The sequence below is a fragment of the Olea europaea genome, chromosome 22 (genome assembly GCF_002742605.1).
Source record: "Olea europaea var. sylvestris chromosome 22, O_europaea_v1, whole genome shotgun sequence".
Lineage (NCBI taxonomy): Eukaryota > Viridiplantae > Streptophyta > Magnoliopsida > Lamiales > Oleaceae > Olea > Olea europaea.
The window spans coordinates 3939877-3951449 of NC_036258.1; the positions used below are offsets into that span (position 1 = coordinate 3939877).

At 35.4% G+C, this 11573-nt stretch overlaps 1 pseudogene; it reads left to right on the forward strand.

The window, feature by feature from the left end:
- The first annotated feature begins 431 nt into the window (after positions 1-431).
- On the forward strand, positions 432-9302 carry LOC111371422 (annotated as a pseudogene).
- Positions 9303-11573: the final 2271 nt, after the last annotated feature.

Sequence of the window (11573 nt, forward strand, 5' to 3'; positions counted from 1 at the left end):
AGAACCCTATTTTGATAGGATGAATGCGTGTAGTTCTCTCTTCCACAAATCGAAAGATTTGATATATACTTTACCATTATTTCTATTTGTAGTGTCAAAATGAGTAGACGAATGCTCTAAAGCCAAGTCATTGGCGGCTTTTCATTTACTAAATCAAACTTCACTAAACAGTATTTCTTTTACACCAACTTAGCAATCGTGGAACCTTAAGATGTATTAACGGTCTTTAAAGGGACAAATTTCTTTTAACTAGCCAATTTCATACATATAGTGACTCTTTTATTAATATTATTATTATTTTACGAAAAAAATGTTAGGATCGAAGAGATCGATTTAAAAATTATTTTGCTAAATTTGAATTTTTGATCTTTTGAAAAATGAATTCACGGCGTGGACATATGGTTGTTAGTTCATGTTGAATCTTGAAACAATTTTGTAAAGTTATCTAACTTCAGTGATTATATAAGTCAAAGTTTTACTCTAAGGACCAATTTGGATTTCCTCTTGAAATTCAATCACCATTTATGAAATTAAGTTATCAAAACAGACCCCATCATTCATGAATTGGGAAGAAACAGCGAGAAAATTGGAAAAAAAATGGAATCCCAAATTAATTGTCAAATTCTCCCTTCACTCCTCTCCTCCTTCGTCGACACTTTCGTCGATTTCTCTGTCAGTGGCGGCCTTTTCTTATTCCCTGAACCAAACCCAAACTCGGAAATTCGAAGGATCCAGCATGTTTGCCTCCTTTACAGACTGTATTTGCACAACCGTCTCGCCTTATTGCCATTGGGGACCTTTTTAAGGCCAAACAGGCGTTAAGGCTTGCAGGTCTGATTGACCTGAATGGTCGGTGGTCGGGCGGGTCGAGTACTCTTGTACAGGTGGGGGATATTCTGGACCGGGGTGGGGATGAGAAGTTGTCGTACTTCTTTGAGAAATTGTAGAGGGAGGCTGAGAAAGTTGGTGGGAGGATTATTGCGATGAATGGGAATCATGAGACTATGAATGTTGTTGGGACTCGAACTGCTGATCACTTTTGATTTAAATTGTGCTTCCACAATTTTAACTAAAATCGTGTTTTGTAAAGTGACACTTTACTAATGGAAGGAGTTAACTGGATTGTGACACGTGCTGATCTCTTGATCGTTGGATCTGATTCTAGATCATTCTATGCATTTAATCCTAAATGATTTGGGTGGCTGCTGGGTTTTTCATTCTACTCCATTCGACTTCTTGAGTTCGAGGGTTTTGAGTCGCCTCTCTTACTCTCTCGACGAATCTCTCATTTTGGCTCCATTTTTGAGTGATTTTCAGAACTCTTTCTTGAGTTAATCCATGATATGTTATAGATCTCCAACCTGTTGAACTGCTGTGTTGAGTTCATGGAAACTTGAGTGGTTTCATGTAATGTGCAGTCGGGTTTGATGAAATCTTGGTGATTTCTTGAATTTCCTGTGTGGAATAGCTTACACATTGTATAATGACTTGTGAAGTCATGTGATTCTTGGATGGCAGTTCCTGTGACTTGATTGTCTGAGTGATCTGTTCGTGGTATCTTTGTGAACCGTGGTCTGCCTTGGTGAATCCTTATGAGATAAGTCTTTGTGACTCGTATATTGTAATATTCTGAAACATTGTATACTTACTGCCTGATTTTGGGGGCCTTATAGTGCAATCGAGCTGAATCCACTAATAGTGGATGCTCAACAGGGGATTAGTCACTTGTGCTGAACCTCTGGGGCTTCGGCCAAAAAATTATCGTGTTCATTATTTTTGTACTTTTATTTTCTGCATTTCTTGGTTCGGTTTCTATGAATGTTGGTTAATCTTGAGTGTCTCGACATTTCAGTGGTATCAGAGCTTCTTGAAATATTAAGGACACCTGATTCTTGAAGGAATCGGATTCTTGAAACCTGCTCCAAATTGTAGTGAGCACTAGCTGCAGGAATCTAAGTTCTTTGAACTCATTTGGTGAGATCTTTCCTATATTACTCTGCCGGTAATATTTACTGTAGAATTTCCTGAATATTTCCCTCGACTTACCTTGCATTATAAAACCTACCGTGCTTGGTCTTTGTCCTAAGGCTCTTGAAGTCATAGGAATCTGAGATAACAACGCAGTAAGGTGTGCAATTGGAAAGTCCTGCTGGAGAAATTTAGTTTTGAAATACATAGGAATTGTGAACTCTGTTGATATTCCTGCTTCTTTACTGAGTGCTGAGTGTTCATTGATTGAGTAAATCAGTTGAAGTGTTTACTGATTGGAGAAATGTGCATAAGTGCACTGTTGAACTTACCCCTGATCCTTTAATCAGTCTGCAATCCCCACATTATATATCCCTGTGTGTTCTTTGAGATCAAACTTGTGTACTGTGTATTAACTTGGTGTTTTTGCAATGGCGGCCACTGCTAAGTTTGAAATGAGCATGTTTGATGGAAGGGGGGATTTTAGTATGTGGCGTCAGAAAATGAAAGCTATTTTGATGCAACAAAGGTGTGCTAGAGCCCTAGATAATTCTTGGCCTGCTGAGTTACGTCCTGGTAGAAGAACTGAGTTAGAAGAAACTGCTTGGAGTAGCATTTTCTTATACCTTTCAGACAATGTGATCAGAACCATAGGAGAAAATAAAACTGCTTCTGAATTATGGAACGAATTGAAAGCACAATATGAACCAAAAACTGTTCCAAACAAATGTTTTTTGTTAAAACAATTCTTTTCTTTCAAAATGGATCCATCTGTTGACTTAGAAGAAAACTTGAATAGGTTTACAAAGTTGACCCAGGATCTAGCCAACTGTGATGAAAAATTATCACAAGGTCAGTTGGTTGTGGTCTTGTTGAACTCCATTAGTGATAGGCATAGAGATCTAAAGAATGCCTTGGAATATGGTAGAGAAAATCTTAGCACAGACATCATAACAAATGCTTTAAGAAATAGGGTTCTTGAATTAAAATCAGATTCTATTAACCAACAAAGCGGAGAAAATCTTTTGTTAAAGGGCAAGAATGTTGGTACATCTAATTTTCATTCAAAGTTTCAAAATAACCCTAGAAAAATGAAATTTGACAAAATGAAATCTAAATATAAGGCAAAGGGAAAGAAATGTTACTACTGTGGTAAGTTAGGTCACTTTGCTAAAGACTGTTATAAAAAGCAAAATGATTTGAAAGAAAAGAAGATAAGTGAAGGTAACAATGTTATATCCTATGATAAACAAAATGTGAACTATGACCTGGTTCTTGTAAATGTTGAAAGGAACCTAAATCAAGAATGGATTCTTGACTCAGGTTGCTCTTTCCACATGTGCCCTAACAAAAACTATTTTTTGAATCTTGAACAAACTAAAGGTGGCCAAGTTATCATGGAAAATAACATGACTTGCAAAGTAAAGGGTATTGGGACAATAAAACTACTTCTGAAAAATGGCAGAATTTTACTTTTAAAGGGTACCAGATTTGTTCCTGAATTAGAAAGAAACTTAGTGTCTCTAGGAATGTTAGATGATATGGAGTTTGACATAAAATTGGGTCAATGACAAATAAAAATCTTTAGGGATAGTGATTTAATCATTTCTATCCCAAAGAGACATGGTTTATACTTTTTAAATGCAAAAACCTTACTTGGATTTTCAGCAACAGTTTTAGATGATAAAAATAATCTTGCAAAATTGTGGCATTGTAGACTTGGTCACATTGGGTTGAAAGGGTTAAAGGCTTTACACAATAAAGGTGTATTTGGAAAATTAAACATTGGTGACTTGTCTAATTGTGAACAATGTTTGGTAGGAAAACAAGTTAAGTTACCTTTTCCCGCGAGTACTCATAAATCAAAGCAAATTCTAGAATATTTACATGCTGATTTGTGGGGTCCTTCATCTATCCCTACATTGTCTGGTTATAAATATTACTTGTTGATTGTTGATGATTTTTCAAGGAAAATTTGGGTTTTTCTATTAAAAACCAAAGATGAAACTTTTACTATTTTTAAAGATTGGAAAACTCAAATTGAAAATCAAACTGACTTGAAAATCAAGACTTTAAGAACAGACAATGGTCTAGAATTTTGCAACTATGAGTTTGATAATTTCTGTAAAGAACATTGCATTTTAAGACACAAAACTGTAACCTACATACCCCAACAAAATGGCATTGCAGAAAGGATGAATAAGACTATATTAAATAAGGTTAGATGCATGCTTTTAAGTTCAGGCCTGCCCAAATTATTTTAGGGTGAGGCTGTAAAAACTGCTGCATATTTGATTAGTCGAAGTCCTACAAGTGCTTTAAACTATGATGTGCCTGAATCTGTGTGGACACAAAAGCCCGTTTCTTATTCTTACTTGAAAACATAGGGAAACTTGAATCTAGATTTGTAAAGTGTGTGTTTTTGGGCTATGCTAAAATGTTAAAGGATATAGGCTGTGGGTTTATGGGGAAAAGGGTTATAGAGTAATAATAAGAAGGGATGTGGTCTTTAATGAATCATGTATGCCATGTTTGGAAGGGAAGAAAGGGAACTTAACTGAAAATGATGTCCAAATTGAGGTGGAGCCTACTAAAATTGATGATATCAGTTCTGCCCCTCTAGAAACTGAATGTACAGAGGCTGACCAGAATGAGAATGAGCCTGATTTGACTGAATCTGATCAAGGTAATGACTTAATTCAACCCCTAGATGAGTACCAGCTCACTAGAGATAGGGATAGAATGCAAATTAGACCTCCTGCTAGGTTTAATAGTGATCACTTTGTGCCTTTGTTCACTCACCAAGAAGAAATTGAATCTGAACCTAGTTCCTATCATGAAGCCTTGAAATCTAAAGATTCTAAGCGGTGGTTGAGTGCTATGGAAGAAGAAATGTCTTCCTTATACAAGAATGAAACTTGGGAATTGGTTGACAAACCAAATGATAAGAAATTAGTTGATTGCAAGTGGATTTATAAAATAAAGGAAGGGGAAGGTGGCACTAATAATATTAAATACAAAGCTAGACTAGTTGTTAAGGATTTCACACAAAAGGAGGGTGTGGACTATGATGAGATTTTTTCCCCCGTGGTCAAATATACAACTATAAGATGTATACTTGCTTTAGCTGTACAATTTAAATGGAAACTTGATCAATTAGATGTAAAAATTGCTTTTCTTTATGGTGAATTGGATGAAATTATCTACATGAATCAGCATTTAGGATTTATAAAAGGAGATCCTGAAAAAACTGTGTGTTTGCTGAAAAAATCTTTATATGGCCTAAAACAAGCTCCAAGACAATTGTATAAAAGATTTGATTCATTTGTCTTAAAACTTGGGTTTAGTAGAAGCAATTATGATACATGTCTTTATTGTAAAGGAAGTGGTGGTAAAGATTATTTGTATCTTGTGCTTTATGTTGATGATATGCTTTTTGCTAGTGCCAATAAAGTTGAAATTGATGATATCAAACACAAACTAAAATCAGAATTTGATATGAAGGATCTTGGTTCTGCTAGGAAGATACTTGGCATGCATATTAAAAGAGATGAAAAATTTGATTGTTTGATTTTATGTCAAGAAGAATATGTGAATAAGATCCTTAAGAAATTTAAAATGTTTGATTGTAAGCCTGTGACTTTACCCCTTGCTAATCACTTTATTCTAACATCTGATTCATGCCCTAAAACTGAAGATGAACTTGAAAGAATGTCTAAAATACCTTATGCCAATGCTATTGGTTCAGTCATGTACTTAATGATTTGCACCAGACTTGATTTGGCATTCAGTATTAGTGTTTTAAGTAGATTCATGGGGAATCCTGGTGAAACACATTGGGAAGCCTTAAAATGGTTAATGAGATACTTAAAAGGTTCATCCAACCTATGTTTGATGTTTAAAATGAATAAAGAGGGGGTAATTCTAAAAGGTTATACAGATTCTGATTTTGCTGGAAATAGAGATAATAGAAAATCCACTTCATCTTATTTTTACACTTTGTGTGGCACTGTGATAAGCTAGAAATCTCAGTTGCAGAAAATTGTTGCTCTATCTTCCACCGAGGCTGAATATATTGCAGCCACTGATGCCATCAAAGAAGGCATCTGGCTGCATGGTTTACTAAATGAACTTGGCTTTGTAGATACTAATCCAATTCTGTTTTCTGATAATTAAAGTGCAATCCATTTGAGTAAAAATCCAATGTTCCACAGTAGAACAAAACATATTGATGTTAAATACCATTTTATAAGGGATATTATTTCAAAAGGGTTGCTGAAAATAAATAAGATTTGTACCTTGAACAACCCCTCAGACATGGGAACTAAAGTAATATTTTTAAACAAATTTGAAAATTGTTTGAAAATATTATCTATTGATTCTTTATATTGAATGTACAGGTACAACCGAGCATATGAAACTATAAATACTGGTTAAGCTCATGGCTGCACTATATGCCTTAAAATTATGGAAGCAAGGTGGAGATTGTTGGGAGTCGAACTGCTGATCACTTTTGATTTAAATTGTGCTTCCACAATTTTAACTAAAATCGTGTTTTGTAAAGTGACACTTTACTAATGGAAGAAGTTAACTGGATTGTGACACGTGCTGGTCTCTTGGCCGTTGGATCTGATTCTAGATCATTCTATGCATTTAACCCTAAATGGTTTGGGTGGCTGCTGGGTTTTTCATTCTACTCCATTCGACTTCTCGAGTTCGAGGGTTTTGAGTCGCCTCTCTTTCTCTCTCGACGAATCTCTCATTTTGGCTCCATTCTTGAGTGATTTTCAGAACTCTTTCTTGAGTTAATCCATGATATGTTATAGATCTCCAACCTGTTGAACTGCTGTGTTGAGTTCATGGAAACCTGAGTGGTTTCATGTGATGTGCAGTCGGGTTTGATGAAATCTTGGTGATTTCTTGAATTTCCTGTGTGGAAGAGCTTACACATTGTATAATGACTTGTGAAGTCATGTGATTCTTGGATGGCAGTTCCTGTGACTTGATTGTCTGAGTGATCTGTTCGTGGTATCTTTGTGAACCGTGGTCTGCCTTGGTGAATCCTTATGAGATAAGTCTTTGTGACTCGTATATTGTAATATTCTGAAACATTGTATACTTACTGCCTGATTTTGGGGGCCTTATAGTGCAACCGAGCTGAATCCATTAATAGTGGATGCTCAACAGGGGATTAGGCACTTGTGCTGAACCTCTGGGGCTTCGGTCGAAAAATCATCGTGTTCATTATTTTTGTACTTTTATTTTCTGCATTTCTTGGTTCGATTTCTATGAATGTTGGTTAATCTTGAGTGTCTCGACATTTCAAATGTTGATGGGGATTTTCATTTTGTGACGTCTCATGGACTAAAGGAGTTTGAAAATTGGGCTATGTAGCAACAAATTGGGAATTTCATGAAGAAAATGTGTGGTGGTTGTTGGAAAAATAATTAGTTACAGTAATATTCAGAGCAATAAAATGCAGAAATATAAAATTTATCGTCCAATCGAATCTCGTGACAGAACGATGTCCTAAAGTGAAATTGTCCGTCGATAATTGCTGCAATCTCCGTAGACAATCACTCTCAGGATACAAAGATCGTAAATCACTTGTGTAGCAATCACGAATGATTTTTCCAGAACTCTCAATTGTACTCAGAATATATGTAAAAACTCGAGTGTAAGAAATTTAGAATATGAAAAGGAAGGATTGATGCAAGAGGTTTTTTCTATTTTCTTTTATGTGTGTTTTTCCAAAAACGAGATATGAGTTTATATAGGCAAGATGGAAGTAATAGTCTCCATCATGATCAGAGAGTAATGCGAAATTTTAATGACTGAATAGTTGGTATTTTAATGACTATGAGTAGGTTGTTACAAAAATAAATGGTCAGAAAATACTGACTAGTTTTACTCATTAAATAATAATAAAAAAATTTATTTTAGTCAAGGAAGCCCAAGGTCCCAATCAAGACATTTTAATATCTGCGTGGGGAGTGACTCAAACCCCTGACGTCCCACACAAATGCCACATTTCCCACCACTTAGACACTTAATCTAATTTGATTATTTCTTTCACATTTTATATTTACACCATAAATATATAACAGTGGTTTGGATGGGAATGTTGTAATTGATGATCCATTTGATGGAATGCCTAAGGAATTTCGAGGAATTAAGCCAGACTTGTTAAATGGCGTTAGAGCACGAATGGTTGCACTTCGACCAAATGGATTGATTGCGAAATGGTTCTTGTCGAAGAACCAGACGGTTGTGGTTGTTGGGGATTCAGTTTTTGTCCATGGTGGGTTATTGCCGAAGCATGTGGTTTATGGATTGGATCGCGTGAACTAGGAGGTGAAGGATTGGATTCTTGGGTTGAAATTGAAGGTGGCCAGTCAGTTGGTGAGAGGGAGAGACTCTATTGTTTCGTTGAGAAGCTTTTCTAAAGAGTTGGCAAAGAATTGTGATTCTTCGACACTTGAGCATGTGCTTGAGACTATTCCTGGAGTGAAGAGGATGATCGTGGGGCATACGATTCAGAAACATGGGATAAATGGGGTTTGCAGTAACTGAGCCACAAGAATCGACGTGGGAATGTCGAGAGGGTGTACTAATGGATTACCGGAGGTTTTGGAGATCAATGATAAATCAGAGGTCAAGATTTTGACATCAAATCCTCTGTATTGGAAAGGATGTGAAGCTGCTAATAAAAAAGATGGATCTGGTTCATTGATCCCTGAAGAAAGAGCAAACCAAGTGGAAGTAAGTGCTTAATTATTGTTGAGCTCTCATCAAGATTTGTCAGCTCTGGAAGTTCTTGGAATTATATTTCTAGCTGTTCAATCTGGCTTTTGATTGATCATCACAACGGAGTGCTGATGTAACTTTAATTACAATTTAATTGTAATCCCGTTCTGATAGTTGATGAGGTGCAGTGTCAATTGATAACCACGGCTGTGAGTTTGATGAATGTTATGACATAATGATATTATTCTGCATTGAAAAATTGAATACATCGTGTGGATGATGCTTTCGCCAAGTGCTTTATGGGAACTCCTGGTCCTTAATAAAGTCAGATGATCGTGTGGAGACCTTTGTCCAACGAAGGAGTGAATGGTAGTTGCTTTTTCGTGTCTTGATTGGATAGTGAGACTTGTCAAATATTCTAAGTGTGTGTCATTCGTGTAGGCAGATTTAGGGGAATTTGATGGAGATCTCAACATCTTGTACTGGATTTAGTAGCTATCCGATATCTAATTACATTCTTTTGGATTTTAGATATCTAGTTCTCTTATGCTTTAAAAATAAATGATAAAATGTGAATTATTGTGTAATTTTATTGTTTAAGCAGCAAAGTTATTGAATGTCAGTTCGTGTAAAATTTAATTTAATTTAATTAAGATATTCTACAAAATACTTTTGGAATCAAGTAAAAATTTAGACGACCATGACCGTTCAATTTGCATTTTTAGGATCCAGAATTAGATCAATTTTAATTCAATCAATTTTAATTAAAATTGAACTGAACCAAACCAGAATATTTTTATTCTTTAGTTGTTATTTATTAAGAGAAATTTCAATATNATTGGTTCTTGATTCTAGCATTAGGGACCGAATAGGAACCAAAACCAAATGGTTCTCGGTTTGAAGAACCAAAACCATTAATTTTTGTCATAGAATCGAACCGAATCACTCGGTTTCGTTTGGACATTTTGTCCACCCTTAAATCAGATTGTAATTGATTAATTTGCCATTATATTTTAGTCAATAAATAATAAAAAATAGAATACACAAAAAGAAAGAACTTATATTTTATCAAACCAAATTAACCAATGATCCGAACGGAGACGGTGTTTATTTGAAGGAAGATTGGTTTGGTGAAATAGAATTTTTTTAATTTGTACTTCAGATGGAAAACCCGGAGAGTTTCCATAAACGAAGGATTGGCTGAACTGCGCCTGTTTGTTACTGATTGGGTGGATAGAATGGTAGGATATCAGATAATTTATGAACTAAACTCACATTCAGTTTATTGAATTAAGTACCTATTTTAAGGGTTCAGAACAAAAGACTTGGACTAATGGGAATTAGATAAGAGTAGTTACAAAAGAAGTATACAAGAAAATTATCGATATCATTTTCTAATATGCACCCTCACAATGGAGATGCACGAGGCTTCAAATTGCATGCATTCACGAACAAAGTGAATATCAATTTGAATTTGGTTTCATTTGAACTGATCAATAGACTATATGTCTTGGGTAATTGCTGATTGTACGGCATTTCCCTCACAACTTTTTTTACGACTTCCTCACAAATGTGGGGTCCGCGATTATTTTAATCGTGGACTCCACTCCTTGCATGTGTGTGTTGTGAACCTTGATGTGAAAAATGTTGTACCCATGGCATGATTCTATTTCTTGTAACATCGTCATTCACATAGACAAGTGTATTTAAACACTACTATATATGAACAAAGAGGTATCAGAAATTAAGTGTGTAAAGACTAAAGTAAGTAGAAATTACAAGTTCATTATACCATGCTCGAGGAGCCCTTTCAAGACCATATATGGCTTTATGATCGGGACATTGGTGAAACCCTTTTGCTACACGACAGAGTTTGCCCTTCATACGATATACCCACTTGTAGCCAACTAGATTAAGAGATGGATCAGAAGGGACCAAAGACAAAGTGCCTTTGCGAATTAAGGCATTAAACTCATTAGTCATGGTGGCAGGCCAATGACTTTGAAGAGCTTTACCGAGGCAGGTGGGTTCGAGGTCAATGGATAAATTGAGAGTAGTAGTAAGTTAAGCTTCTGAATTAGTTTTCGGACATTGTCCTTGGATCCGGTAAACATTGTACAAGCATTTATGGACAATGGGAGTCGGAGTGGTTGTGAACGGTGAGGCAACTGAACTTCCAATATAGAAAAGCACGTTGGGGACGGGAAACAATCAAGTATGGTGTACGACTTCAAGCTAAAATTTGTAGTAACGGAGACGAGCGAGTATTCAATTATCGTCTGTCTTAGTTCGAAACTACCCAACTCGTTAGGCAAGCTCCCCATAAAGCTGTATCGTAAAATTTGGTTGCTAAGGTCCTCTACTCACCACACGAACTTGCTATCATTACAACCAACAATTAAAGTTAAACACCTTCTTGAGCCCCAGTGATCACGACATTACAGTCATGCTAAATTGTTGTTACTAACAATTAGCCTTGAATGCCCTATTATATTTTTTAAATAAGATATGAGTCGGCAAATAGTCACCTTTTGTTAATAGAATAAAATCTCATTTTAGCTTCAAATAAAAATAACACAAGTGTTAAAAAAAATGGGAAATACATCATTTTTCCAAAATAACCTTTGGCTAATTTTGATATCCAAAATACCCTCCTTTTATAATATTACATAATAAGTTAATGAAAAATAGAAATCTTTCATTTTAGTCCTTAAAAAATTAAATACTACTTGAATTTTAATAGATTGTCAATTTTATTTGATTTATTAGATTTATTAAATTTATTTGATTTTTGTTCGCTCTAAATAGCACCCCCTTTATTGGTATCAGAGCCATAGAGATCATGGAAATTAAAATAA